Below are 27,094 nucleotides of genomic sequence, written 5' to 3'. Positions count from 1 at the left end.
ATGTCCTGATGCACTTAATTGAAGAATAAGCTAACTAAATTGTGAGTTTTCTGCTTATACGCTGTTTTACTTCGTCACAGTAGCGTGTACACGCTGGTTCACTTAACTGAAGTAGCGTATATGTTTCTGGGCATTTGAAAAGTTTGATTAATCTGATAATACTGATTCACCCCCCCTCTCAGTATTATTTCCAACATCGTCATGTGGTACCTCTGGTTACCTTCACCGTGGCGGTTCCCGTAACTCGACCTGTTTCACTGTAATGGCCTTGTAACCCCATCTTTCACCCTGTTTTACTGCATACTTGCCTATTACCCGACATTGCTTTGCGGAGATGGTTACGATAGTCCTGGAGGTAGCTGGCGGAGAACTCCTCGGAACAGTCATGGAGCTAGACATAGTGGATTACTCGGAGGACCCGTTGGAGGACGTTAACATCTGGACAACTCCTCGCTCCGCCATGGAAGACCTTCTCCCCTTTTGTTGTGATCTAACGGCCACCATCGCTGGACTGCCCTCGATCTCGGGACCCTCCAGCTCCACCATGACCTTCTCCGAGCCTCCTCCGGTATGGCCGGTACCATCCTCCCCGCCACAGTCTCCCTCCGCATTTAACTTTGCGTCTGACTGCCTTCACCCTAATCCCGCGACTGAATCTTCGCATTACCCTCCCCCCCTGTCTGGCTCTCTAAACAACCCCCCTGGCAACTCGACCCCGGTACAAGGGACCCCTCAAGCAACAGCATCAGCGGCACCTCCATCGGGTAGCTACTCGGCAGTCCCCCCACTCTTGGAACCTATCCCTGTGGATGAACATCTCAGCACTGGAAACCCTCCCTCAAACCCTTCTCCGCTCGAGGAACGACCAGACTCCTCTGAAGACGCTGCTAGGCCAAGTAAGAAGCGCAAGTGCTTCAAACCCAAAGGTGAAGAAGTCATCATCACGCTTGGGGAAGATATCCAGTGGGGTGACACCATGGATATGGCGGATCGCGTTCTGGTTGGAAGGATCTGAGGCAGGAGCTACATAGCGGCTCAACTGAAGCTTTGGACCTCAGAGGTATGGGAGCACTTGGTCGACCTTCCCTTTATACAAACTTTTGTTAGGGGTTGGTTTGCCCCACGTTTTACCAAAGTCGAGCACACGAATTGGGTCCTGTCCTCCTTTTGGCACTTTGAACACGCCCCAGTCCTCCTCCGTCATTGGAACCCTATATTTGATCCGAAAAAATAACAGATAGGAGTTGTGCCTATTTGGGTTCAGCTTCCAGGATTACCCCTCCAATTCTGGTTGGAGGACATATTTCGACGCATCGGCAACACCCTTGGCACATACCTTGAGCACGATAGATCATATTTGGCTACTGGAATGATGGCTTATGCCAGGGTTTTGGTTCATCTGGACACAGAGGGGGGGTCTCCAGGAGCATATCACATTACAATGGAGAACATTCTCCCGACAACAAACCCTGGATTATGAAGGAGTCTTGTTCCGTTGTAGACGATGCCACAAGGTGGGACATCTTTTCAAGGACTGCCCCTTGAATAGGAAGGCGAGAGATGGAGAAAAGGAGAAGGTAAATCCACAGAAAAGCTCACAATCATAGGGTAGCCCCCCTCGGCTGAAGAAGCAATAAACTTGGCACAGGCGGATGCGGAGAAGGCACCCTCAAAGGAGGCCAGGAAGAAGCGTGGGAAAGCACCTTTCGGGCCACCCTCTCCTCCTCTGACTAGAGCAAGGGCGGCTGTCGAGGCTGCATTCTCCATGGGTATGTTTGATTTATCCACATCCTCTGCTTATTCTACTGCTTCATCATTTTGCATTGCATCAAATAATGTTGAACTCTCTGATCACTGCAATATCCCTCCCATTACTCTGGCATGTCCCCTAAAACCCTCCTCTCCCACCATATCCTGCACCTTACCATCTTTTCCTGAGGACCCCCAACCCATCGCTTCCATTCCTGCACCTATCCCTCCATCCACCAGATACCCCCTACGTTCTTGGGTTCAATTACAGGCTCCTGATACCCTGGGTATAGGCCTGATTTCCTTTCCCTCACCTCCGAAACAACCTCGAGGCAGACCCTCCTCCCTATCCAAAGCCATTCTACAAGTCGGGGAAGAGATAGCTAACGATAGACAACATTCCATCGACTGGGTACTTAGAGCAGTGAATACCCTTGTGCACCCCCCTCCATGAAGATGCTATCCTTCAATTGTCGAGGGCTGTCTAGCCTTGATAAAAAACTAGCCATGAGAATACTGTTAAAATCTGAGTCTATCGATGTCCTCTTCCTACAAGAAACCGTAGGTCAGGCCAATGTTATCACTGACCTTCTCGAATCATGGCTACCAAGGTGGACTTTTCACTCTCTTTATGCAATTGGTCGATCAGGGGGTTTGGCTCTGGGAGTTAACACCCATACCATCAAAATCTGTAACATATGGGGAAGCTCTGGGCACATTGGAGTAGACATATACTCATCAGAACTCGACACAGAGCTCAGGATTATTAATATCTATGGTCCCTGTCACAATAGGGAAGAATACTAGAATAGGCAGCTAAAATCTCATATTTTGCAACAGGATAAGCTCATTTTGTGGGGGACCTAAACTTTTCCATTGGATTCGCGGAATCATGGGGGCATAATGCACAAAGAGACATCCTCTCGGAATTTTTTGAGACCATTCTGGAGGAACATAATCTTATTGATATCCCCTCCTCCAAAATCCAACCTACATGGAGAAACAACAGATCAGGCGAGGATAGCCTATCCAGGAGACTAGACCGATTCCTCATTAAGGAGCACCTGCTGAACTTGGGACATGGATTTAGACAGTGGGTTGGTTCAGGGGGCATATCGGATCATAGGCTGATTTACCTGGAAATAAGGGGAGGTATGTACAAACCTAGGGCCCCCTTCAAATTCAACTCTGCATGGCTAAGAGACGCATAATACATCAGGCTAGTCACCGAATTATGGAAGACTCACCCCCTAGCAGCAGGGAGGAACATTTTAGAAAGGTTTGCTCAAAATCCGAGAGACTGAAGAATCTCTCCAAAATATGGGCACACAAAAAGCGAACCCTGGAGGACCTTATCCTTAAGACTACTGAAGAAGAAATAGAGGCTTTTGAGAATGATCATGGAGGGATTTACTCCTCCCCAAAACATAAAGACCAAATTACATCCCTTCTGGCTAAGAGGAGTCAAATACTCAAGGATCGGGAGGAAAGTTGGCGACTGAGAAGCAGAGCCATTTGGCTTATGGAAGGGGATGATAATACCAAGTTCTACCACAAATTTGTGAATGGGCGCAAAGCTATAAATACAATTTGGCAGCTAGCAGATGAGCAGGGTGAAATAGTGAATACCTTCCCCAGATTAGCTGCCCTGGCTACATCTCATTTCAGGAACATTTACAAGGCCCCTCAAAATGCTACTCTAGCTGAAATCATGAGAACAACTCAGTTGTTTCCAAGGTTCGTCGACCAAGAGGATGCTTTGGAACTGACAAAGGAAGTCACTTTGGGAGAACTGGAAGCCACCCTAAAATGGTTCAAACGAGACAAAAGCCCAGGACCGGATGGATGGAATGTGGAATTCTACCTGGCTTTTTTTGAAATACTTGGAGGGGACCTCCTAAAAGTTATAGAGGAGTGTAGATCCAGCGGAAGAATGTATGAGGCCTACAACTCAACCTTCATCGCTCTCATCCCCAAATCTGACAATCCCACCTCCTTCAATGACTTTCGGCCCATTTCCTTGTGCAACTGCATTTACAAAATCATATCCAAGATCATAGCCAACCGCCTCCGGCCGATCCTGTCCAACCACATCTCAGCTGAACAATTCGCTTTCTTGCAAAATAGACAAATCCATGAGGCTGTCAGAACTACACAAGAAATCCTGCACTCTATTCAGACACAAAAACTTAAAGGTATGGTCCTAAAAGTAGATCTCTCGAAAGCCTTTGACAGAGTAAATTGGCTATATATTAGAATGATTTTAACTCACTTAGGATTTCCATACGAGTTCATAAGATGGATTATGTGTTGCATTACTAATGTATCATTCAGTGTCCTTGTAAATGGGGCGGCATCACCCTTCTTTCACTCCGAGAGAGGTCTCAGGCAGGGATGCCCACTGTCCTCGTTACTTTTCTTACTCATCATGGAAGGTCTTAGCCGAATCTTAAAGGAGGAACATCGTCGGGGAAGACTAAGAGGTATCAGGATCGCAGATGGATGCACATTGACTCACTTACTCTTTGTAGACGATGTTCTGCTCTTCCTAAATGGGAGTATTGGTGATTTGACCTCACTACTAAACACTTTCTCTATCTTCCTATCGGCCACAGGCATGATGGTGAACAATGCAAAGTCCACCATAATGGCTATAGGGTGCTCCCCATATGAGATACACTATGCCCTGCGCAGATTCCCTTATACCCTACTGCATCTAGAAGAGGGTCTCAAATACTTGGGCTACAGATTAAAGCCTCTCGGATATAAGAACGCAGACTGGATATGGCTCATCACCAAGATGGAAAAACGGCTTAACATTTGGTACCACAAATATTTATCGAGAGCAGGAAGACTGATCCTCATCAAAGCAGTTCTGGAAGCAACTCCAGTGTACTGGATGTCGTTAGCCTGGATACCAAGGGGAATCCTTACTAGAATAAAAAACCTATGTTGCAGATTCTTGTGGAAAGGGAAGCAGCTGGGGAAAATTTTTGCTTGGACCAATTGGGAATCCCTAGCTCTCCCAAAGAAATGGGGGGGTTGGGGAATCAAAAGCCTAGGCACTTTCTCTACAGCCTTGGCGGCCAAATTAGGGTGGCAGCTAATCACATCACACAACTTATGGACAATGGTGGCCATCTCTAAATACATTTCTCCTCAAAATCTCATGGAATGGCTACGACAACCTCAGTGGAATTATGTTGGCAAATCAAACATATGGAAAGCAGTTCTGCAAGCAATGCCTCTTATTAGGGATGGTCTCACATGGAGAATACAGTCGGGAGCAGCGGTCAGAATAGGGATAGACCCTTGGATCGGGTGTGGAAACGCTCACAGGCTCCCTGAGGAGCTAAGAACCCATCTCTCTGCCAGGGGGATCACTCATCTTAGCCACATAGCGGACAGTGATCGCTCAACATATACACAACAAGCCTGGAAAACTGGGAGGGCATTGCAGATCCCTCATCTATGGCAGCAGCATTGGAAAGAATACATGGAGGCCCTTACTGAATCACACATCAGAATACTGGAAGGAGAGGATGAGCTAATTTGGGCACCAACAAAGCACGGGAAATACTCACCAAAAGAAGGTTATATAGTTCTAATGGACTCAAAAAAACCTCCACTATGCGAAACATGGTGGAGCAGCATATGGAAATTAAAAGCACCACCCAGATCGAGGCTCCTCATGTGGACCATTCTGAGGCACAAGATCCCCACAGGAGATAATTTAAGCAAAATATCCTTCCATGGACCCTTCTGGTGTGGTCTATGTAAATCTGAAAACGAAACTGTGGATCACCTCTTCCTCTTATGCCCGACCATAAAAGAGCTATGGAGTTCTATACTCTCTCATCTACCCTCACTCCCACAATGGCGGGGGCATGTCAGTTCGTGAGGCTTGGGAAGCATGGTGGATTGCCACCTCCTCAATGAAAGCCATAAATATCCTCATACTCACTTGCTCGGCCATACAGATTGCTTGGAATAGATACATCTTTCACAACTCTCCCCCCTTCTGGTCGACTATCACAACTCGCATCCTATCTGATTACCAACTCATTCCTGAGGATGAATCTAGCTCTACTCCCAGGCACATTATCCCTGAAAACATTAATCATACACATCCCTGGGCATATTTTGACGGCTCAACACAAGACATTGGATGTGGGGGTGGTGCCATACTACACCTTTCAGAATCTCATTCTTTCAAAATTCAAATGGGACTGGGCAGAGGCACTAACAATTTTGTTGAGCTTATCACAGCCAAATATACCATACAATTTGCATTGGAAAAACAATGCAGAAACTTACAACTATTTGGAGACTCAAAAATTGTATGCAATTGGATAAACAAAACTGCAAATTGTAATGCATATTCTCTGAGTCATATCATGGAAGAAGTCCACAGACTCATCAATATTTTTGACACTTTTGTTTGTCATCATATATACAGGGAGCGAAACACAGTTGCTGATCTACTATCCAAGGAAGCAGTGCACAGGCCTATAGGGACATGGAGGATACTGGAGCAGAAGGATGGAACCTTCCATCAGCACTACCATAGACCTTTTATAGACATATCAGATTAACTAGCTCTGAAGGAGCCTGAAAATACTTTTTGTTTATATAATTTTATATATGCACAATGATACTAGACTTATATATGACAGTTTAATACTCTCTGCGTAGAGTAAGCTTTTATCTTATTTTGAAATCTCAGTGACAATACAGTGTCTCCCTGCGTGGAGTACACCTCTTTTTGACTACTCAAACATGATGGGCTCTATGCCTCACGTACAACATATGCTTTTGCATCTACAAAATGTAATTTTCTTTGCTTAATGAAAATTATAACTTTTCCAAAGGGAAAAATTATATATATATATATATATATATATATATATATATATATATATATTATTCTCTGTAATATTAATTTTATTCAAATTTAAGCTCCTGTGATCCATATTCTGAATATTTGAAACATTTTCGAAAAAAATCACATAGAATATTTAGGTTGACGCGTTTTGAACCAACATGGGTTGGTTCGAAACGCGTCGACCTAAATATTCCGTGTGATTTTTTCCGAAAATGTTTCAAATATTCAATATTATTTTTATTATTATATATTTATCAACGGTTTGTGTAGTAAATACAAATAAAACTTTGACATATATCAACCACATTTAATTAATTAAATATAATTATGCTAATTTTTATTCCTATTATAATTATTTTATCTTATTAACTAAATATATAATAATAAAATTACTTAATTTTAATTTTATCACTCTCTTGGTTAATTTCTTAATACTATTACTTTACCTTTTTCTCTCCTCTCAATCTTGATGATTTTAATTATTCCATTGGAGTGTGAAGAGCCACTTTATTCTCTGTATCACCAACATTGTCTCCCATTTGTCACAAGTAAATGCAAAGGTTTATTCTCCCATTATCTTTTACTTTGATGCTTTTAATTATGCCATTTGAATCGTTGGATGAATGTGCCATGTAACATAACATGGTTTAATTGAGGTATCTGCCACATGCCCACCAATCGCGCAGGCCCACCAATTGGTCATGTAGTGCAAACTCAGTCTTAATATTTATATTACACAAATGTAATGAAACGAAACGAAAATAAAACTGGGGTTGATTTACTACAGCCACACCGTCTTTATAATTATATTACAGAAATAAAATGAAACCAAAATAAGGTTTGGGCCGAGTTGCTCACTGCAATTTCCCAAATTTGATCCGGGTCCACTCATACCCCCCACTGGTAAGTACTAAGGACTGTCAAGTAGAATAAATTTACAACACCGAAGAGGGGAGCTTCCCGTAGTGGATTGCATCTTGACTCAGAAGATATGGGAAGGAGGAACTAAAGAGCGCTGAACTGGAACTGGAATGCACGTGGATTGCTCCTGGTACTGCACCAGCTTCAATACAACACGCAGATGTGTTACTATTCTCTACTCTCAAATAAGGCCATGTACGCAACACTGGTTCATGGGTCAAATTGCTCCACTTAGTAATATTTTACTCTTCTAGCAGCCATTATATACAACACTAGTTCATGGGCTAAATTGCTCTTTCTAGTAATATTTGGCTTTTCTGGAGGCCATTATAGGTAGGTTTATTGGCATATAGATGCACTGTTTAGGTTTTTTCACCTTTTCTCTGCCTGCTCAACTTTGTTTAGGCATACACTTCCATGGGCTTACAGGGATATTAACATGTTAATTTTCAATCTATTGCTGTTGGAACTCTGCCACATTCTATTAATATTTTCTCTAGCTATTTACATCCTATATTGCATATTCACCACCCACTTTCATCCTCTCTTTTTTCGACCATATGCTATCCAGTTTTAACCCTATTTGGGAATTTTTATTTGCAATTTCTTCTGGGCTGCGCTCCTATCTGAATTCAAACATTTCCATCCTGCATTGACACTAATGGACCAACTCCATCGTTATTTCAAAACCTTGTAAGCATTTTGGTTTTCACATTTGTAATTATTGGATGACCTGTTTTGGGTGTTATTGCTGTGAGGGACTGTAGGCCTTCCATTTACTATTATTTCCTTGCCTTCTCTCTGGTTTGCTACTGGATTCGACGAACCATTGGAGCTGGGCTCCCCAGGGTTATTTTATGATTGTCGGAATATGGCCTTTACTGGCGTCTGTCTTAATACACAGGCTGTGAGCGTTATCGGGAAATCTAGTGTCTATGCAGAGCTGCTAGTCCCACTAAGACGGGTAGCTATCTTAGAAACAAACAGATTAAAGTTACTTTCGTTTTCCTTTATGAGAAGTAGAAAAGAGAGGATCAAAGAATACCAACCTTGATCTTGCGCTTAGTTCTTTGCTTGTTCCTGCTCCTCACCGACAGGTCTTTGCCGCTTCTCCCTTGACCACTCTGCTTCAAAGAGTACCTGTAAAGTCAAAGTAGCATAATACCTTCAAAGTGCAGAGATCTACAATCATAAACAATAAAGGACCATATATATATTGACCACACAAATGCATATATTGTCAGACATATAAGAATGTGGAGGAAAACTTGAATAGCTTTATTGATATAAAGATTAGAAGAGCGGATTACAACCCATTGATCTGACCCAGCGTCATCCTCCCAGCATGAAAGCCCTTCTTCACCTCATGAAAAGCTTAGATCACCCAACACTATGATATTCCACCAGGAAACCAACATCACTTCCTTATAAGATACAAAATTCCAGCCTCTGGATCTCTAGGATGAGGGATCCATATATAAATGATTGCAGGGAGGTGAGTCAGCTTCTGGGATTTTGATTAGTGTCTTCTCTCTGATAGTTCTTGATTCCACTTGGAGATTGATGATCTCTTACTCATCCCTGGGCGAATTCAGAGAGGCAAGTGTCACAGGAGAAGTTTTTGGAAGATTCCATGATCATCCACCTCGCAAACTGTCTTTGCCATTTGTCCATTCTCGCCCATCGCACCCTACAAAAGGGATTTCTAGTATGCATCGCACCTTTTACACTAGGCAGGTGAGATGCATCGCACCCTTAGCACTGAGCAACCTGTATGGTCCAGTTTTGACCAGTTATGAGCAGTTTTCTGTGGAGAACTTCTGGGAGATGATGTAATCAACTGACCTTGTTCCTTTAGGGCATGAAACAACACTTTTAGGGACTCAGGAGCCCTTGGTTTATGGACACATATGATTGGGGTTGCAGTGCCCAAAAATGTCTATAATAGTGAGGCACTGTAGGCCTTCCATTTACTGTTAATTCCTTGCCTTCTCTCTGGTTTGATTCTGGTTTCAACGGGCCAACGGTGCTGGGCTCCCTCTGGTTATTTTCCGGTTGCTAGAATGCTGCCTTTTCTGACGGTTGTCTTAATTCTCGGTGGGTAGGTGGCATGTACCACCTTACAACACATCACATTTATGGCCACACATCATTCGAACGCTTTCCCATGTGATCTCAGGCCTTGCTCATCACTCTAAATCTAGCCGATTATTCCTTGTGTCAGCACCCTTCATATTTTCCTGTTTTAGATGACCTTCTAGCAACGTCCTCATCCTTCGTGGGCTGGATGATTTAATCCATGCATGCTCTCTCTCCCTCGTGAATGCTGAATACCTGATCCCAAGGTATGGAGTGATTATTTTGGGACATTCCTTCCTGATTTTCCCATCTACTTCCCTGCACTTCGCATTTACTCTGTCAGAGGGGCCTACGGGTACTCTTTCTATGTTTCCCTTTCCAAATTTGAATATGGAGGGTTTGGCATCTAACGTGTCTGCCAACGAGGCTCTCATCCGAGCCACCTTGGATGCTGAGTCTCTTCGAAAAAACACTTCTAGCTACAAATGTCGCAGTGGCCCACACTCCCTCGATGCATGGCACACTATCTTAGGGGATCACTGAGTGCCAGATGGTGCTCATGTGCTTCCTATTCCATATGGCGGCACCCATGAAATTCATGGTTGACGTTCCAAGCAACGACATCGATCTATCAAAACCATCACCCCACCTCCGGCTCTGGCTTTAGAAAATGCTGCTCTGTTTGATTGTATTACCAGCCTCCAGAAACGGGCTCTCGTTGGTAGGTGGTACTTTTATGAAATGGGTGACTTTGAGATGTGTAATTGGGTCGAAAAGAAATGGAAATCTATGCTTGGGTACTTGCCGACTATTGTACGCCTGTTGAAAGGCTGGTATAGCTTTCATTTTCTTAGTCAGGAGGACTTGGAGAAAATCAAAGCTATCCCGTGGATAAATGGAAAGAGCTTCCTGGCTCTTCACTCATGGTATATAGGGTATAATCCACTTCATAACATGCCGCAAAACAAGTTAATCTAGGTAAAATTGTCTGGATTTCCAATTGAGTTATGGACTAAGCAGGCTTTAATGGATATTGGCAATGCATTTGGTAAATTTGTTTATGTTGACCCGCATTGTCTGGGGGATCTAGACAAAAGAGTCGCCTGGATACTTATTGAGAAGGAGTATCGGGGGGGTTCTGGACCACATTGAACTACACTGGGGTGACACCCAATTATCTTAGAGGCTGGACTACTGGGGGGTACCCTTCAGGTGCTCGTTCTGCCACCATACTGGACATCTGATGGCTTAGTGCCCACGTCCACTGGGAGGTCGATTGCATGGTCAAAAATGTTTCGGCGGTTCATCGATGTCACACTCTGGCAAGGGTCGTCCTGGTTCGAATAGGAAACATGGTGATCCACATTGACAACAGATAGGTATGCTACGTGGCCCTAATTCTAACCGACCTCATGCTTTTGGCTCTTCCATATATGGCTCTTCGCCCATTTCAGTGCCATCTTCCTCGATAACCTCTACCAAATCTGATTTTTTGGTTCCTGTTAGTCCTGTCCCATGCATCTGTCAACCTTCTCCAAGAATTTACCCCCGTCAAGAAATACTTACTCCGTTTTCGGCACCCCATCTAGACCACGACATTCTATCTAGCTCACATATTTTGTATGTTTCCTCACTGTCACCCTATCGCTTCCCTAATAGGGCTAAGGGTCCTAGAAATAGTTTCACGCCACCTAATTCACCACTATCCTCTCCCACTAACTCTGTTGGTAGTGACCTGGACTTCCTTTTACAAAGGAAGGAGCTGGATTTATGAACTCTCACCATTCATAAACCTTCTGGCTCCACTTCACCTCACATCAGCCCATCCTCGGCTGGGAACATTACAGTCCAACAGAAACAAAATTGTAGTATCTATCATTTTCGGGGACGACCCAAGCCTAACCTACTTTCCTCCCCCATGGACCGCTTTCTAGAATATTTACCTATTGTTGACATCCCTCCCTCACGAGCCCTTAGAGCACGGATGCCCGAAAATGAACTCTCGTGACTTTTATCATTTCCCTTAACATTAGGGGTCTGGGGCTGCACCGAAATACTTGGCTCTCAAACGTCTTCTCTCCACTCTGCATCCTTACATCATCCTTATACAAGAAACCATGGATTCTGTTCCATAAGATGTTCATTATTTTCGGAAAATGTTTTCGAACTAGTATATTTCTGCTACTGCTGCTGCGGGCCTCTCTGGCGGCCTAGTGTCCATATGGGACCATAGATGGGTTAAGATTAAAGCCTACAAGTGATTTGCGGGCATTTTACTAGAGGGAAACATTCGCGGCCTGGGTGGTTGTGTTCATATCTTGAACATTTATGATCCATACAAGGATAGGTCTGTTTTCTGGGACATGTTGATAACTTCTAGTATGATGGAGTTGACCTCACTCATCATCGCTGGGGACCTCAACTGCACTATTGGACTTGACAAAGTGTGAGGTCACACTAGGAAGATTGATCCCCTGGCTGGGATGATTTGTGATGCCATTCTGATGCACAAATTTGTGGATATTTGCCCTGCGAAAATGGCTCCCACATGGGACAATGGTTGCACTCGCGAGGCATATGTTGCTAAGTGACTGGATCATTTTTTGGTTCATGAACTGTTGGGCCATGTCCATGCAGATATCATCAACAATTTTATATCCGACCATAGATTGATCACATTGCGATGGAGGCGAATGGATATTCACATGGGCATACCCTTCAAATTCAATAGGACTTGGCTTGAGGATCTAGACTTTAATAAGATGGTGATGGATACATGGGGTTGTGTTTGTGTAAATGGTCCTTCCCCTATGGTTAAAATACTTGACAAACTGGAAATCCTTCATGGGGAGGTCAAATCTTGGTAGAAACAAAAATATAGGGACCTGCAAAAGGATCTCCTTGAAATTCAATGGGAATTGGATTCTTTACTCCCTATGATGTCCTCTAACTGTCTATCTTCTACTACTTGGTCTCGTATACATGCCCTTGAGCTAAAGAAGAAACAACTCCTCTCGATAGAGGAATCCACATGGTGGTTGAAAAGGCGGGCTTTATGGATAAAGGAAGGTGATCACAACACTAAATTCTTCCACTGCCGTGCAAATCACCGACACAACATCAACACTATATTGGAGATAAAAAGAGCTAATGGACAATACATCTAGAAATAGGAGGAGATTAGTAATGCCTTCGTCACCCATTTCCAAAGTGCATATGGCCGTAAGGAAGATATTGTTGTGGAGGACCTCATATGGGGGATTGAACCATACCTGACTATGTATGATGAGGATTCAAATGATGAATTTTTTAAGGAGGTCTCAGAAGGGGAATTAATTGGCGTTCTAAAATCCTTCAAGGGTGATAAAATTCTGGGACCGGATGGATGGACAGTAGAACTCTTCACCCATTTCTTTGATCTTTTCAAAGAAGACTTACTGGGCATGGTGGATTAGTCGAGGATCACTCGCAATATTCATAACCATATCACCTCCACTTATATTGCACTCATCCCAAAGCACTGTCCATCATCTAGCTTTGTAGACTTCAGACCTATATCTCTCTGCAACCTCATTTACAAAATCATTTCAAAAACCATTGCTGGTCATATTTTTTGCACCCAATATCGCCATATTTCACTTGAACAACACGACTTGCTCTAGGACAGGCTTATACGTGATGCTGTTGCAAATGCTCAAGAATGCATGCATATGATTCATTCCAAACAATTAAATGCTGCAATTATGCAAGTTGACTTACAAAAGGCCTATGACTGTCTGGATTGGGGTTTCCTCAGACTGGTTCTCATCAAAATTGGTCTACAACCTAGATGTGTTGATTGGATCATGGCGTGTGTAGATAATGTCAATTATGCTGTTATCATAAATGGATATCCATCTAACTTCTTCTGGGCTGGTCGAGGTCTCCGCCAGGGATGCTCCCTCTCACCTCTGCTTTTCATTTTGGTGATGGATGGGTTGAGTTTGCACATAAAAAGGGTGGTCGCATAGGAACAATTCCAGGCTCTGCAGATGGGAAACAACATCAACATATCACATGGATTCTTCGTCGACGATGTACTCATCATGGGTATGTTATGTCGACTTGCATGGTTATGTCTTTTTCATATTTTTAGAAGATTCGCAAATGCCACTGGCTTGCATATGAATGTTCATAAATCTATTTTGTATCATGGTCTATGTGACATGGATTCTATTGCATATATCAAAAATATTTTTGGAATCGAGGCAGTGATGATCCAAAATGGTATGAAATACCTTGGATATTGTATTAAACCTTGTAGTTATAGAATTGCTGTTTGGTAATGGCTTGTAGACCGTTATTTCAAAAGGATTTCTAGGTGGGAATTTAGGAGTCGGTCTCTAGGGGGTCGGGTCATACTCAACCAAGCGATCCTCACTTATTTGGGGGTTTACTAGGCACATCGTTTTTATATCCCTGTCTCTATTATCAAGTGTCTAAATCGTATAATGGCTAATTTCATCTTGGGGGGGGAGCCATGGCCAAAACAAATATCATTTGTTCAAGCTATCCAACATCTCTTACTCAAAGGGAATGGGAAAATGGGGAGTCATGGACCTGCGTTGTTTTGGGGGGTCACTATTGATCAAATCTCTTTGGAGGGGTATATTTGGGTCTAGCACTTGGAGTAGGGTCATCCGGCATAAATACCTTAAGGAACAAGAATTCTTGTTTTGGTATCATAAAGGCTCCATTAGAACCAATCAAGGATCGGATATCTCGCTTAGTTTTTTTAAGATTGCGAAACCTTTATCCAAAATCTTGCATGGAAGATGCAATCCGATAGCAAAATCCTCATCGGTGTTGATCTAATTCTGGGTGTTGGCATTGTCTGTAATATTTATGAGGGGCTTATACATTTCTTAAATGGATGTGGCATATACTTCTGGTTCCAAGTCATTGCACATTGGCAGGGCCCGTGCCCCATATGGAAAAGCGCACAGGAGATAGGTTTGTTTGGGAAAATGGACCTGGAGTGGAACCGGATCATTGCTGGCATGAAGAAACTCGGTATTTTCCATATGGGAACACAAGATAAAATCATATGGACTGGGAAGATGGCATCATATAATATTATTGTTGTTGACACATATTTAACTCTGTGCAACATGGATGCTAGACAGGGAGAGCACCAGGTCTTATATGCCTTTTGGAAAACCAAAATACCAAATAAAATTATCATCTTCACATGGATGGTCTACCACAACAAAAATCTTATTTGGGAAAATTTGCAGAAGAGGCAATGGCATGGACCTGACATATGATCCATATGCAAAAGGGATGGCAAGAACAATAACCATATTTTTCTCCAATGTCCGTATATAGTAAATGTATGGAAAAGACTTTCATCCCTCATTGGTTTTCCTTATATTCAACATGAATGCATTGTGGAATCTTTTAAATGGTACAGTACACAGAGATCTACATGGAGAATCATCCCACTTTTCCTTTTCTGGGCGATTTGGAATTGGAGAAATAAGTATATTTTCCAGAATTCCTTAGAAGAATTCTACATGGTTTTTGAAAGAACCATCACCAATCTTTCCATACACTCCACATAACCCACATGCTCCAGAATCAGACAACACAAGAAAATCGACATGCAGATGGAATATCCAATGGGTTTCTTTGATGTGTCTTCACAAAGGAACACATGTGGCCGTGGTTTTTGGATAGCAATATCAAATAATTTATCCTAATTGGTCTACTGGAATGGAGGTAGAGGCACCAACACCAAGGCGGAAGCCATGGCACTATGGGGCCTACCTTGGTTCCATAATTTCCTTGGCACTCATCACATTCATATATATGGAGATTCCAAGATCATCATTGAACATGTCAAAGGCAAAGCAACGATAAACAATCCCTCGTTACTCGGCTGGCTGGGGAGAATTGATCTTCTATGGCAACTATACAATGACTCCAAATTATATCATATTGGTAGAGAAAAGAACAAGGAAGCTGATGGAGTATCGAAAAAGGGACTACACGGTAAGATTGACAATATGCATATGGAGGTAACATGGGAACAAAATGTTTTTGAAGTTGGTGAATTTCCATTACTAGGGTAACTTCTTTTCTACTCCAACTATTTTTTGTAAAATTTTTTATGATGCTTTGCTTATCCACAACAGATTTCCAACTAGTATAGATGAATAGAAATACTGGAACACATTTTCCTGGTCAGAAGGTATGGATCCATTATTGGACCCTATTCGGATAATTATATCCTTGCATACTTTATATTTTTTGATGGACCATACAGGGCTGATGGCTTGTGTATTTGTGTAGTTATTAGACCTGATAATTTCTGGTGGGGATGCATGATATGCTCACCTATATACCATGAATGATGTAATGAAGTGGATGACGATGAACATTTCCTGTATATTTTTAACAGATGATATAATATTATGCTTTTTTATTTCTGAAAAAAAAGGTTTGGGCCGAGTTTAGTATAACCACGTCGGACTTAGTAAAGAAGATATGAGATTCTCATGGATGTATTCATACATCACAATCATCAATTGAACAGGTTGTTGTGACACATTTTAGAAGTCAATTTTTAACACAACAACATGACTTTTCGGCCCAATTGGAATTCATCAACCTGGTTCCTAACATGTTTTCAATTGAGGACAATGCAATATTGGGTTGATCGATCATGAGGGCAGAAATTTTTGAGATTATAAAGGAATGTGAAAAAGAAAAGAGTTTCGGACCAGATGGGTGGGGGATAAAACTATTTCTTCATTTCAAAGAGATGATGATACTATACCTACTGGTGGTTGCTGAAGAATTCAGGATCAATGGGTATATATCAGGTGCTATTAATGCCGCTTTCATTGTTTGATACCCATAAAGGAGAACCCAACAAATTTTATGGATTATAGACTGATCTCACTTTGTAATTCGGTATATAAGATGATATCAAAGCTGATTGCATGTAGAATCAAGTTGATTTTGTCGAGGCACATCTCTAATGAAAAATTCAGTTTTTTTGGAGGGTAGACAAATACAAGATGCTATTAACATTGCTAAAGATATGTTGCATTTAATTAAGTCCCGGAAACTGAGATCTTTCCTGCTGAAGGTAGACCTTATCAAGGCCTATGATTATATCGATTGGGAATTCTTGAAATTGGTGCTGATCAAATCTGGGATGTCACCAATGATTATTTTATGGATTATGGCTTATATTCAGACTACGAATTTCATGGTTATTATAAATAGTCTCCCATCTTGATTCTTCAATTCACAAAGAGGGCTTAGACAAGGTTGTGCTCTCCCCCCTTGCTTTTCTTGATGGTAATAGACTGCTTAAGTTGGAAGATGCGGGAAGTGAAATAAATTGACATTATTTCAAGGATTAAAGTGTCCAGACATAAGACAATCTCCCATATGATGTTTATCGATGATCTTCTATTTTGGGGAGTCATTGGTGGAAGAGTGGAGCTATATACAAAGGATCATATACACTTTTGGATCAACAACAGGTTTATGCATGAATGGTGGGAAATCTCTACTGGTGCATAGTGGTAATGGGGAGGAGGTAGATATGCAAATCAAATGTTTTTTCAGTGTCCCATCCATTCATATTGATGAAGGTTTCACTTACCGAGGGTATAAAATTAAACCAAATGGATACTGTAACCAAGTTTGGGAATGATTGATAGAAATATTCCACAAGAAGCCGGACTACTGGAAGCATAGGTGGTTATCTCTGGGAGGAAGAGTGATTATGTTGAAAGCGGTGCTCTAGAACATCGTAGTTTACTCGATGCACCTGTTCTCATTGCCAAGAGAGACTATACACATGATGGAGGTTGTCATCATAGTTTACTGGATGCACCTGTACTTACTACCAAGAGAGACTATACACATGATGGAGGCTATCATGGGACGTTTTCTATGGGCTTGGGCACAGTTAAAAGGGAAGTTCTATTTGATTAAGTGTCTAGCAATAACGCGACCTGTTGAGGAAGGAGGTTGGGGTTTCATTGACCTATCCTATTTCAATAAATCATTAATCATCAAGAATATGTGGAGGGATATGACATGGAATGGATTATGTCCGCTTATAATTAAGGATAAATACATGTATGGTCAAAGTTTTAGGACTTGGATAAGTAGAGGGGCCATGAATAAATCTTTCAAATTCTTAATATGGAGTAGTATGATGAAAACACTTCCCTGGCTGTTAAGATTTACTCATTGGGAGATTGGAGATGACACTATGTTATAGATTAGGCTGGATGTTATGGTGGGAATGAATGGAGAGCGCTCATTATCAATACAACTTATTAACTTCATTCACAAAAAAGGTATCCACAAGGTGCAACAGATTTATTTATCACACAATGATAACATAGATAATCAAAAGTGTAGAGGGGCAGAGGATCTGGGTTTGCTAGAGGAGCATATACATGAATGGGAGGGTTATATAACACGACTAAGAACAACAGGTATTACGCTCCAGGAATAGAAGGACAAAATGAACTTGAGTGGAAATATTAAGAAAGGAATCCCGATGGTTAAAGATATATACCAAAAATTGCCCAGGAAAGCACAATCTTTCATATATAACAGTTGGATCTAGGTTATTTGGAAATGGGACATTCCATTAAAAATCAAAGTTTTTTGTTGGCTAGCGATTAATGACATAATCCTGACATGGAATAACCTTCAGGCATATGTGTATTATGTATGAGGGGGCCATAAAATAATGAACATTTGCTATATAAATGTCCGTATGCGGAGGCTATATGGGAAGGGACCATGGATATGATGAAGATAAAAAACTTACAACGCAATGGGTCACTGGCTACATACATGAAAAGGTGGAATTTAGTACATAAAAAATTCAAGTCCCTCCCACTATACATGATATGGACTATCTAGGGTAGTAGAAATGCAGTCATTTTTGAACAAAAAAGGGAATTGGTTCGGAATGACATAAACAAGACTATAACATTCTATAATGAGATGGGAATGAAAAAGAAGAACAAAGGCAATAGGAAAAGTAAGTTCAAATATTTATGGAATAATTATCTGGTGGGTTTCTTTGATGGAGCATGTAATATGAGGAAGGTTGCTATAGTTATTGATCCAGGAAAGTACTTTCATTTTTGGTGGGAAGGTGGCCAAGGTACAAGTAGTAAGGCATAACTCATTTCTTTATGGGGTGTTCTTATAGCGGAAAAATGGTTAAGGATGTGGAGTATTCAGATATTCAGAGATGCTAAAGGCATCATGGAATGGGTGCGGGACAACACGAGTTTCAATCCTCCAATCCTTAAGAATTGGATGAGCCATATCTGGAATTTGTAAGTACCTTCCAATTTGTAAAATTTGATTATATATACAAATAAAAATAATGGATCGCTGATTTGCTATCTAAGAGAGGGGTTACGAAGGAAACATGTAAATTTTTCTTTACAACTTTTGAACAGGTGATAATGGTCAATGAAGGAAACATTAACTATTCATAGTTGTAAATGTAAATATATCAATTTTTGGGAACCGATAGGGGTGATTATGCAGTTAGTTTGGGATATATGTATGGGGTTTATAGAGTAGTGAAAAAAAATTACTAGATGGATCCACAATGGAGAATGAGTATGAAAAGTGAGAATTAGTAGATAGGTAGATAGTAAATAGGGGACTGTTATTTAATCATTATGAAAGAATAGGTATAGAAGTTTGGAAAGTCGTAAAATATATAAAGAACATGTACTATCTATTTTATATATTAATATGAAGTAGCGTTTTTTTCCTATAAAAATAATAATAAAATGAAACGAATAAGGCACAGGGAGTTCATTATAACCACATCTACTCCCATGCTCTTTCTCATTCCTTTCCTCAAGGTTGCTCTCCAACAATAACAAGAAAGTGATGGCAATCGTCACCAGGGTAAGAGGCAACAAGATCATCCACCGAGTGGTGCAGTTGATGTCTGATGTTATTAAGGAGGAGGATACCCATCACATTTTGCTAATTGACTTGAGGCCTCTAGAGATCATGGTACAAGGTATTGCCGCCCTCCAAGCGCCCCTAGAGATAGTGAATATTCGAATGTAAATAATTGCTTTTTATATTGTGCTTTGTATAAGAAAGGTCAGCAAATTGATTCACGCTAATTAGTGTGACAAAAGAACGTTACCACAGCTCCGTGTCCTGAAAATTATCCATGGGAATGGAAAAGCTGCGAAATTTATGTGCCTTAAAAGCTTCCAGATGGTGGTGGGAAAGTATATTGTGGTAAGATGATAACATGAAAGACCAATTTCAAAAAAATCTTTGTAACATTGTAAAGGTTAAGTAATTATAATTTTTAAAAACTCCCTAAAATTCCATTTATAAAACACAATTATGATCTGTGAAATGAATAGATATGATTTGTTAAATGAATGAATATGATTCACTTGTTTTATGTTTATTTTTTGGAGTTTTCTTTAGTGTGATTTTTTGGACTTTCCGGTACCTGAATTCGGAAGAAAAAATTGAGGTGAAATCTTGATTTGTGTTATTTAAACTGGTTTTTTCACTGTATATATGGCTTTAGCACCCTCAAAAACCTCTAGGGCACTTAGATTGTGTAAAGTTACCTATCAAACTTGTGATTTCAATAAATTCTAGCCGGATATTAGAGAAATTAAACCGGAAAAATCCACTAGAAAAACTTCAAAAAAATCGCACTAAAAACAACTTCTTATTTTTTTTTTTATTATTATTATTTTTAAATTTGCATGTATGAATTCTAATTTTATATTTTTTAATAATTTTATAAATTAAATAATTATATATGTGTTATTAAACTTTTTTTTACACATTTCTAATAATTTAGTTATGTATGAATTATATAAAAACAATTATACATGATTTTATGTATATTTATATTAATATTAATTTATATATATTTTTAATAATTTTATGAATTAAATAATTATATATTTGTTATTATTATTTTTATATATTTCTAATAATTTAGTTATGTATGAATTATATAAAATAATTTTATGTATATTTATATCAATATTAAGTAATTATATCTATTTTAAAATTTAAATTAAAAATATAATATAATTTATTTTTACCCGTATAAATTGTGAAGGAAAATAATTTGAATTATAATGTAATGTTGAAATCAACTAATTTATATTTGCAATTAAAATTTCAATTTTAATAAATATAAAATAAAAAAAAATATTTGTTAAATTAATTGTGTTTTATATGTATTATTTAAATTATGAAAAAAATTTAGTTTAATATTTTCTACTTTTATATTTACATGAAGAATTCAAGACACAGGTTTTGTTTAATTTATTTTCCTAACATTTAACCACACATAACAATTAAAAAATATTTCATAAATTACCATTTATGAATTTAAATTTTCAATTTTGTCAATTTCATTTTTAAATAAATAAAATTGGTATTTTTATATTTATATTGATTTAATAATTTTTTTTTTAATAATTTATATATTTTTGTGCACATAGTATGGAGATGGTGATAGATTATTTTGTTAAAGCACTTTGTGTTGGGCCACTCAAGCTACATGTGAAACGTGCTAGTCATAAAACTAGCAAAAATAAATCTATATATTTTTATCAGCTTAATTTTCTAAGAATTATTTTTAAATAGCGATATATAATTTTATGTATAGATTAGATAATGTTAAATACTTATTATTAATTTAAAATTTAAATTGAAATATATTTTATTTTTTCTTAATAAAATAACATTTTGAATTATGATGTAATGTTGAAATAAGATATTGTTATATTTGAAACTAAAAATTTCAATTTCAATAAATATAAAATTTTAAAAGTTAAAATATTAATTAAATTGATTGTGTTTTATATGCTTCATTTAATTTATGTCAAGAATTTAGTTTAATATTATTTTATTTTTATATTTGGCATTAAAAAATATTGGTATGTTGTGGTTTAAGTATTTAATAATATTCTTTGTCTTAGTCGTGGGAGAAAATTAAGAGGCACGACATCATTGCACTTATTTTCCAAATACTTAGCCACACATAACATCATACGTTGCTATTTGTCTTTTCAGTTGGGCCTAATTTTATACCATACAAATAATAGTACATGCATAGGTGATTGAGGTTTTAAAAAATGGAAAGCCAATTATCCAATTAGATAAACAAATAGACCAAAAAGTTTTGAAAATGTATCTTAGCAAACCCAACTATGTCATATAGAAAGTTGGAGTGACATGAAAATGGTTAAATGATAAGTACTTAAATAGCATAATTCAAAAAGTAAGTTAAAATGAGACATACTAACATAGACAAATAAAAAAGGAATATGAGGAGGACCTAGTTGAGGGGAAGCCTCCTGTCCTTTTCTTTTGCATGGCTTCTAATCCATTAGAGGATTAGAGCTAGCTCTCTTGGAATCTGATGTACTCAAGAGTTCCATAATCTCCTCCTTTTTATCAAATCCTTTATTGTAAAATTTGAAAATGATACCAAAGATAATATGACAAATTATGGTGAATTCAACCTAAGCTTAAAAAAGAGCTAGTTCTCTTGGAGTTGGATGTACTCAAGAGTTCCACAATCTCCTCCTCTTTATCAAATCCTTCATTGTAAAATTTGAAAATGATACCAAAGATAATCTGACAAATTATGGTGAATTCAACCTAACCTTAGAAAAGTTGATTCTCAAATATCTAGACAACTTAGAGAGTGTGGGTGCACCATCAAACACCTGAGTGTGGGATGAAAAAACACTGCCACACTTCCATAACCTGAAGATATATGGGTGTCCATGTTTGAAAAGCATACCCATTGGAATGGAAAAACTATTAAATTTATGTGAGTTGCAAGTTTCCTGTTGGTGGTGGCAATGTGGGAAGATGACAACATGAAAGTCCAACTTCAAAAAAATATTTGTATCACGTTAACTTTTTAGAGATCAAATATTGTATTTTTGTATGGTAGAATAAATAAGAATATTTTTGTATTATATGGTAAATAAGAATTGTTTTTAAATTTGGTATGAAATGAATACATAGGATCTATAAAATATATATCATGGTTAAATTAATGAAAATGATTTATTTATTTTCATTTTAATCTAGTTAAATATATAATTAAAAGTATTTTTAAATTTGTAATTATGAATATTAATTTTTAAATTTCATATTTTATAAATTTAATAATTAAATAAACAAAAATACAATTGAAAGGATATATATATATATATATATATATATATATATATATATAAATTTAATAATATATAGTAATATTTCTAAAAAATTTAGATATTTTAATGAACTAGTTATACGAGAATTATTAAAAAATGGTTATATATTTTTATGTATAGTTGCAATCCATATTATATAATAATAATTATTTTAATTTTTAAATTTTAAATAATTTATTTTTTATTAATAAAATTGGGAAGGAAAGTGTTTTGTGTCATGATTAAAATAAGAGATCATTATATTTTACATCAAAATTTAAATTTCTATTAATATAAAATATTATAAATTAAAATATGAATCAAATTGATTGTGTTGCATAGGTAATTTAATATAATATTACTATATTTTTAGCATTAAATATTATTGACTTACCTTAAATTAAAGTTTTCACAATATCCTTTATCTCAGTTATGGGGAATTCAATAGGTAGGATCTAGTTGATCTTATTTTCCTTAAACTTAACTAAACATAACAATATAATCCTTCCAATTTTATATATAACTTGGTTTAAATTATTCTATGCTAAAATTAATGCATGCATAGGTTCTTGATGTTTTAAAATGGAAACAAACCTCAAACAACTACTCAACTAAATAAACGAAATAGACTATAAAGTTTTGAAAATGAATCTTATCAAACAAAACTATGACACATAGAGGGTTAGAATGGCATATTGAGGGGAGGCCTCCAATCCTTTTCCTTTACGTGGATTCTAATCATTTAGCTCATCCTCTATGATGAAAGGATTCAAGTTGGATCCCTTGGAGGTGGATGTATATGGGAGCTCCACAATCTCTTTGTCTTTATCAAATCCTTCAGAATAAACTTTAAAGTTGGGACTAAAGACAACTCAACAAAGTATGGTGAATTTAGTTTCCAATCTTTGAAACCTTTCAATTGATTTAGGTTAATAAAATTTATGCTTTTCTAGAGTAATTGCCGCTAAAGTTTTTGCCAACTAATAAAAATCCATTGTTCTAAAGACCATGGTATCCCTAGGCCAGAAGAACCGAATAGAATCAAATCGATATTTAAACTTAGCCTTGAATTGTTGGGATAGGGTTTCTCAATGTCTCTATTTGATAAAATTAATTGAAGATTCAATTTTAGCCTAAATATCAGGATAGGTTTTTTGGTGGAAGTGCTTCCTTACTTGTCTAATAGCTCTCTTGGCCCAAGTTCCATTAGGGTGCAGGGAGGTGCTCCTATGAAACTATCTATGACCCTTGAGAATTTGGGACACGCCCATCTCACTTGACTCAAGAACCTCCTAAGGGGCATAAAAATGACAAACTTGATGTAATAAAAAATCACACCCACCGATTAAGCTTAACACTGGAAAAGCTCATTCCTACCACAATAACTTGTGACCTCATGAAGCAAAGGGGCTATTGCAAGTATCACCTAGAGAGAATTATGAGAGACTGGCGAACCTCACACATAACAAAAAAAAAGAAATTGACCCAACAATAATGGAAATTCCCTGAACAAGAAGTAGTCAAGTAGAAACAAATTCCGATTACCCAAAGACTGGTAAAGATAAAGGAAAAATAGCCCAGGGGCTAGTGATATCAACTACAAGAAATTAAATAGAGGAATGAGATCATAACTATTGCTTGAATCAAACTCATGTTTGGTGAAATCCCTACTTATTCACAACTTTCCCGTTCTCTTACTTGATTTCAACTATACAAGCACTTCCACAACCAAATGAAATCACAATCCAACATGTCCTAGCACCATAAATGTTTGTGAGGGATAGTTAATATTTTTTGAATGATTTGTAAACTATCATGGATATTCCATTGAAATAGTGTTTTATAATAAATCTGATAAAATTATTGAAATATTTATTGTTAACCTTTTTTCCTTAGATTCTAGATTTTTTAGTTAATTGATCTTTTGCTTAAATAATTGAATTAGATAAAATGTGAGAAATATAAAGCATAACAAAATACACACACCATTAATAATAAACATATTTTTTTTTCTTTGGAAAACCATTACATGACCAACTAGAACATGTGGTTTCTCTACTCTCTTTTATTTGGTATGGAAAATATGCAAGTAAATAGAAAAAGGTACTCTTTATGGAGTTACTTGAGACTTATGGCTATATGACTGTTATAAAATCATAACCTCTTCTATTTTTCTCTCTAACCTCCAAATCCTAGTTGCTATGCTCAACTATAAAATAAATACAATAGCATAGAATGGAACCTCTACTCCTCCTAGGAGCCTAGTATATAACATAACCCAATAACTAACTATGTTATAGATCTAAACTGAAATAGCTCTGGTACCACTTGTTACAGATCTAACCCAGAAATATATGATAAAAGGAATAAACCCCAGAAATAACAAGATCGAAATAGATAGAAATGCTTCTCTTTATTAATATCAAAACCCTTAAGGTAGGGCAACACCATACATTCACTCCTTAAGGAAGGAGAACACTCCACAAGCCATATGCATATTCATACAATATTCCTCGACATCTCTCAATGTGGAGTCTCTAGCCTCCATATAGGTCTCATACATACAATACCATGGGTCATTACCATGGTTCCCTCATACCATGGGCCCATTACATTATTACTAACTACTTATGGTCCCTTACATGATATGGGTTAACTACCTTATTTATTACTATGGCCCATCCCATTATTACATTATTACCTTTGGTACCTCCCTTTGTACCTCATATTATCTCCCCTAGGTATATAGCAAACTATGGGTAAGATTTGACTCGCTCAACCCTCAACTAGAGTTACAATTTTGGACTTTCTAGACTATTCTTGAAAGTCCACATGTGGATAGCCCCATATGTATGAGTAATGAGGGTTGGCATGGCACCCATTTATACCATGTTGGTCAACATAGTAGGTCAACTTGCACGAGCCATAATTTTTGTATACAAACTTCAGTTGACATAATTCTTGCACCTTTGGAAAGATATACGAGTGTAAAATATCACCAAGGAGTTTAGCATAAGTGAGAAAATTTTGACTCTAATAAACATCATTTCATGCCTCAAACTTCCTTTGAAAGGTTTTAGACCCCAATTCTCCAATTTAGGACCTATTGGTGAAAATAACCCTACAAGTTAATTCCTTCAATTTTTCCACTTTGAAAGAAGCAAGAGAGATGAAAAATAATATAATTATACAAATTGGATCACCAAACCTCCTCCACAACATCATTTCACATAGATCCAAGCCATCTCCCACATTCTCTTCCATGAAGACTAATCCATGAATTTGGGTACTCACCCAAGCCACCTCCATGCATTATACTCTTGCTTCAACTTTCCATGTAGCCTGCTTGGCTTCCAAAGCCTTCCCTAACACTTGACCTATGGAAGATACACCCCTCATTTAATTAGATATATATTCCTTTGTGAAAAAACAAAATTGGGAAACACATTTAGCTTGTTTTTTATGTAGAAAATTGTGATTTTCTATGTTTTCTCAACTTCAACCGATGGATAATCATATTTTTTTGAGAATTTTGATTTGTTGTAAAAGCTAATTTTTTAGACAATTGTCTTGCCTCCTTACTCTTATATATATATATTTTTAAATTTTTATGGACATATAGATGGAAATTTGGAGTTTACTAATTGCATATACTTGAAAATTTTAAGCAAGTATAATAAGTGATTTAACGTACCATCATGGTTTTTAGAGGTGGTGATTCATTTTGGGAAAAAAGTTATATCATCAAAATCTAAATAGATTGCACTAGAACCTGGACTATTTTTGGGGGATTTATAAATTTAATCACTGTGTTTTATTATAGTGTAAGGCAAAAATGGCGTTTTTTCAACACATTCAACAATCCATCAATTTTAGTTTTAATGTGATCATCAATAAGTTAGCTGAAAATACCATTTTGAAGAGGACAGGGAGAGGAATCTCTAGGTTTCAATTTTGATGTTATTAAATTTTCATTGAAGGTGATTTTAAGAACTCTAAAGATCTGTAATGACACAATTTAGTATAAAAGTAGTAATAAATATCAATTCTCCACGAAAAGGAATAAATATTATATCATTAGAAACTAGATTTAAAGCTAAATCTAGAGGTACCAAAAGCATCATCTAACTCTTAAATTTTTCATGGATTTGGCTTCTTTTAATTTTCCATTTATGGAAAATTGCACATTTTTTCCTAATTT

At 37.8% G+C, this 27,094-nt stretch overlaps 1 pseudogene; it reads left to right on the top strand.

The window, feature by feature from the left end:
* Positions 1–2,983: 2,983 nt before the first annotated feature.
* The window catches only part of LOC149239262 (uncharacterized), a 114,760-nt pseudogene continuing 90,649 nt past the window's right edge, over positions 2,984–27,094 (top strand).

Source organism: Pinus tabuliformis, chromosome 8, assembly GCF_031772625.1.
Source record: "Pinus tabuliformis cultivar Carrire ecotype Pingquan chromosome 8, CPIR1, whole genome shotgun sequence".
NCBI lineage: Eukaryota > Viridiplantae > Streptophyta > Pinopsida > Pinales > Pinaceae > Pinus > Pinus tabuliformis.
The sequence above is the reverse complement of the archived record's forward strand: the minus strand, read 5'-3'. Positions and strand labels throughout refer to the sequence as shown.